We start from the raw sequence: 6,000 nt of genomic DNA, 5'->3' as shown, positions 1-6,000 counted from the left end.
ATATTAACTAAAAAAAAACTACTAAAAAACCTATTAAAAACCTACTTTGTCAAATCAAGACACCTGAAAACAACAGTTTGAAATCATGTTAAAAACCTACTACTTTGAACTGTGTTTCCCTGTGGATTTTTGATCTACGGTCAAACTACCATACCACTATTCACAACCTTAAACATTAAAGGGATGTAAACATGCAGATGTAGGATATTCATTTGACCTACAGTATATTGTCACAGCAAAATAATCTTGCAGCAACAGAATTTGAACGCTTAGTCCATAACGTTGCTTTATTTGTGGTTAGGCTATTAGCTGGCCTAAAGTAAGCTACAGACCCTGGTTCGATCCCGGGCTGTATCACAATTGGTTGTGATTGGGAGTCCCATAGGGCGGCGCACAATTGACCCAGCGTCGTTCGGGTTAGGGTAGGGTTTGGCCAGGACCGTCATTGTAAAATAATAATTTGTTCTTAACTGACTTGCCTAGTTAAATAAATGAAAAATACTGTTAATCAAATCAAAGTTTATTTGTCACGTGCGCCAAATACAACAGACCTTACAGTGAAATGTTTACTTACAGGCTCTAACCAATAGTGCAAAAAAGGTATTAGGTGAACAACAGTAAAGACAGGCTATAAAAGTAGCGAGGCTACATACAGACACCGGTTAGTCAGGCTGATTGAGGTAGTATGTACATGTAGATATGGTTAAAGTGACTATGCATATATGGTGAACAGAGAGTTGCAGTAGCGTAAATGAGGGGTTGGCGGGTGGTGAGTGGGACACAATGCAGATAGCCTGGTTAGCCAATGTGCGGGAGCACTGGTTGGTCGGCCCATTTGAGGTAGTGTGTACATGAATGTATAGTTAAAGTGACTATGCATATATGATACGAGTAGCAGCAGTGTAAAAAGAGGGGTTGGGGGGGCACACAATACAAATAGTCCGGGTAGCCATTTGATTACCTGTTCAGGAGTCTTATGGCTTGGGGGTGAAAACTGTTGAGAAGCCTTTTTGTCCTAGACTTGGCACTCCAGTACTGCTTGCCATGCGGTAGCAGAGAGAACAGTCTATGACTGGGGTGGCTGGGGCCTTTGACAATTTTTAGGACCTTCCTCTGACACCGCCTGGTGTAGAGGTTCTGGATGGCAGGCAGCTTAACCCCAGTAATGTATTACCCTCTGTAGTGCCTTGCGGTCAGAGGCCGAGCAATTGCCATACCAGGCAGTGATGCTCTCAATGTTGCAGCTGTAGAACCTTCTGAGGTTCTGAGGTTTTAAATTCTGGCACCACCCGGCCAGGTCTCTGACCTCCTCCCTATAGGCTGTCTTGTCGTTGTTGGTGATCAGGCCTACCACTGTTGTGTCGTCTGCAAACTTAATGATGGTGTTGGAATCGTACCTGGCCATGCAGTCGTGGGTGAACAGGGAGCACAGCAGGGGACTGAGCACGCACCCCTGGGGAGCTCCAGTGTTAAGGATCAGCGTGACAGATGTGTTGCTACCTACCCTCAACACCTGGGGGCGGCCCGTCAGGAAGTCCAGGATCCAGTTGCAGAGGGAGGTGTTTAGTCGACCAGCCAGCCAGCAATCAATCAATCAATCAATCAAACAAATGTATTTATAAAGCCCTTTTTACATCAGCAGAAACCCAGCCTAAAAGCCCAAACAGCAAGCGATGCTGATGTAGAAGCACATGGGCTAGTAAAAACTCTGTAGAAAGGCAGGAACCTAGGAAGAAACCTAAGAGAGGAAGCAGGCTTTGAGAGGTGGCCAGTCCTCTTCTGGCTGTGCCGGGTGGAGAATTTAAGAGTACATGGTCATTAAGGCCAGATCACTCTTCAAGATGTTCCAACATTCATTGATGACCAGCAGGGTCAAATAATAGTCACAGTGGTTGTAGAGAGTGCAACAGGTCAGCCCCTCAGGGGTAAATGTCAGTTGGCTTTTCATAGCAGAGCATTCAGAGGTCGAGACAGAAGGTGCGGTAGGAAGGGAGAGCGAGAGGGAGGGAAGGAGAGAGAGAGAGAGAGAGAGAGAGAGAGAGAGAGAGTGTTGAACACAGCAGGTCAGGGACAAGGTAGCACATCCGGTGAACAAGTCAGGGTTCCATAGCCGCAGGCAGAACAGTTGAAACTGGAGCAGCAGCACAAGAAGGTAGCATGTATGTTGAACAGGTCAGGGTGCCATAGCCATAGGCAAAACAGCAGAAACTGGATCAGCAACATGACGAGGTTGAGAGAGAGACAGAGAGAGAGATGCGAGGATTAGAGGGAGCATACTTAAGTTCACACAGGACACCAGATAAGACAGGAGAATTTCACCAGATAGGACTGCCCCCCACAGCACATAGACTACTTGAGCAAAGATACTGGAGGCTGAGACAGAGGGGTTGGGGGACACCCCCGGACAGGGCCAACCAGGCAGGGTATAACCCCACAACCCACTCAAGTCGAGTATAGCGAAAAAAGCCTAGCACGACGTGACGCACCCCTCCTAGGGATGGTATGGAAGAGCACTAGTTAACCAATGTCTCAGCCCCTGTAGTGGGGTCAGAGAATCCCCGTGGAGAGAGGGGAACAGAGACTACAGAGACAGCAAGGGTGGTTTGTCACTCCAGTGCCTTGTCGTTCACCTTTACACCCCTATAGCAAATAGATGTTCAAAACGTGTAATGTACACAATAACTTAATTTGATAAAAAGATCCAACACAACATTAGGTGATAAAATATGTATTGCACCCATTTATAATCAGCTATTAATGGGTGGCCATTTTGGACTGGGAACACAGAATGAATTAGCATGAAACGAACACAACAGGAGGTTTAACAGCCTGCTGCCTGGCCTGCACCCTATCTCATTGTGGAGCTAGAGGAGTTACAGACCTGTCTATGTTGATAGTTAAGATGAGAGAACCCCTCCAACTTGGATAGAGTCCATCACTCCTCGGCATTCCAGGCTTTGCCCTGTTTGTGGGTGAGTCCCAGAAAGAGGGCCAGTTATCTACTAATTCTATCTTTGGGGAGCGGCAGAAAACATCTCTCAACCAGCGACTGAGTTGTGCGAGTCTGCTGTAGAGCTCATCACTTCCACTAACTGGGAGGGGGCCAGAGACTCTGCTGTAGAGCTCATCACTCCCCCTAACTAGGAGTGACCAGAAACAATTACTTGATGCCAACACACCTTTCCAGCTAAATTACACGCTGAAGTTATTGCGCTTGGTGACCTCTGACTGTTTCATCCTAACATCCCATTGGTGCTGACATGGATAACAATATCCATATACCATTTACAGTACACCCGCCAGTTTTAGCCTCAGCCAGCACCACCTTCAGATTAGTCTATACATCAGTAGCCTTGGCCCTTAGTAAACAATGTATGATCTGTGGATGATTCTTTTTAAGACTAATATAATGGGTAATGGAGTCACCAATGACCAAGGTTTTCAATCTGTCAGACCTACTGGTGGGAGCCTTTGGCGGCTCAGACCCAGTAATGGGTGGAGGAGAGACCTGAGAAGGCTAGTTGCTTAGTGGGGAAAACCGGTGAAAGTTTCTGTCGGCTAAATGAGTGGCACTTTCCAGAAGCCATGAGAAAACTGCTCCAGAAGACTGCATTGGAAATGTGACAGAGAACTGGTATGCTTACATAAGACAGAAGGCAGAAACTAAAGTAGGATGGATGGTCGGGGTAGATGGGTAAACGTATAATGTGAACATCTAGCAACTCAAAGGTTGTGTGTTCGAATCTCATCATGGACAACTTTAGCAACTTAGCATGTTAGCTAACTCTTCCACTAACCCTAAACCCCAACTAGCCACCTAGCTAGCTTAGCTAAAGCAATTTGGAATTCGTAACATATCATTCCTTTTGCAAATTCATAACATACTGTACTGATGATGGACATTCTTAGATGAACACATAGGCCTACCATATGAAACGTAACATACCATACTAATTGCAGTGTCCCGGATTTACATTTACTATGTTACATCTACCCCTGAGTCCAGATTACGGTTTCATACACCCAGATAACACTTACTCCTCTACTAACAATGTTCATTAAAGCATCTTTGTTAAAAGTATTTTTATAGGAAAAGACAGCGCCTAATCAACAGTGTCCTAGCCTCAACTCAACCTTACCGGTAGAGGAAAACACTTAACAGGATCCAGAGGGAAATGATCTGCGTGGGATACAGTATAGTGTTTATTATTCGAGCTGAGCCACTTGCAGAAGGCAGTCAAATGTGTGCAGTTGGTGGAAAAAGAGGTATAGTGCTTCGTGGAATACAATCTTATGAATTACAGTTTTTTTTCCCAAACCTAGCAAGGTTGCTAGATGTTGGACTGATGTCGCTACATTTGTCATGTCTTGTCATATTATGTCTTGTTCCTGTTCTTTCTCTTCACTCTGTCTCCCTCTGCTGGTCGTATTAGGTTACCTTCTCTTTCTCTCCTCCTCCAGCTGTTCCTCATCTCCTCCTCCAGCTGTTCCTCATCTCCTCTAACTACCTCGTTCACCCTTTTCCCACCTGTTCCCTTTTTCCCTCTGATTAGGTCTCTATTTCTCTCTCTGTTCCTGCTTCTTTCTGTGTCAGATTCTCGTTTGAGTTTCTCAGGCCAGAAACAAACTATCGTCTCGTTTGCTTCATCCTTGTCCCGTCCTGTCGGAATCTGCCTGGCAGGTGCATCCTGTACTCAGCTAACTGTCTTATCGTTTGTACTGTGTCCAGTTCATCTGATGCTACGTGAGATCAGGTACCACTGTTCCTCTACGACCCGCGCCTACCCAGAGCGACCTGCAGCCTGTCGCCGCTAACCCAGCTATTCTCCTCTGCTGCTAAGAAGGGGGCTCTTTTGTAATTATCAGATGGACTTTTTGTTTCATTTGTCGCCCTCTCTGCGGGTTGTCTATTTTTCCATTATCTACATCTGAAGAGGATCTATGTCTTCCCTGTGTTTACATTAAAGGACTCTGTTTTTGTTAAACCGCTTTTGGGTCCTCACTCAAGTGCATAACAACATGACCTCCTTCCTTTGGGAGAGCGTGTCCCCGCATTTCTCTATACCAAGTCCCTCACGTATACACGCCTCTCCTGAATAGCTGGGAAGTGGCAAGCTAAGCGAGGGGTAGCTTTCAGGATTTTAAGAGTATTTTAAATGTTTATTTTAATAATAGATGCTGTCTGTTTCAATATGTATTTGCCTGAACTGTATCTGTCTTCACACAATACAAAACAAATCACACAACTTGTCTGTAGACCTAGACATGGGGGAAGATGATGCTATACATGCAGGTGCTGAGCACTGGACGTTATTAGAACATAATTATAAACAGTAACAGTGTCAGAACAGTCAATCAAAAGATACGTACACTATATATACAAAAGTATGCGGACACCTCTTCAAATGAGTGGATTCTGATATTTCAGCCACACCTGTTGCTGACAGGTGTATACAATCGAGCACACAGCCATGCAATCTACATAGACAAATATTGGCAGTAGAATGGCCTTCCTGAAGTGCGCAGTGACTTTCAACGTGGCACCGTCATAGGATGCCACCTTTCCAACAAGTCAGTTCGTCAAATTTCTGCCCTGGTCAACTGTAAGTGCTGTTATTGTGAAGTGGAAATGTCTATGAGCAACAATGGCTCAGCCGTGAAGTGGTAGGCCACACAACCTCACAGAATGGGACCGCCGAGTGCTGAAGAGCGTAGCTTGTAAAAATCATCTGTCCTCCATTGCAACACTCACTACCGAGTTCCAAACTGCCTCTGCTTCATAAAATTGGTTTCCATGGCCGAGCAGCCACACACAAGTCTAAGATCACCATGCACAATGTCAAGCTCCGCTTGTAGTGGTGTAAAGCTTGCTGCCATTGGACTGGAGCAGTGGAAACGCATTCTCTGGAGTGATGAATCACACTTCACCATCTGGCAGTCCGATGGACTAATTTGGGTTGGGCAAATGCAAGGAGAACGGTACCTGCGCAAATGCATAGT

The sequence above is a fragment of the Oncorhynchus masou genome, chromosome 17, assembly GCF_036934945.1.
Source record: "Oncorhynchus masou masou isolate Uvic2021 chromosome 17, UVic_Omas_1.1, whole genome shotgun sequence".
NCBI classification, from domain to species: domain Eukaryota; kingdom Metazoa; phylum Chordata; class Actinopteri; order Salmoniformes; family Salmonidae; genus Oncorhynchus; species Oncorhynchus masou.
Note: the sequence above shows the minus strand (reverse complement) of the source record.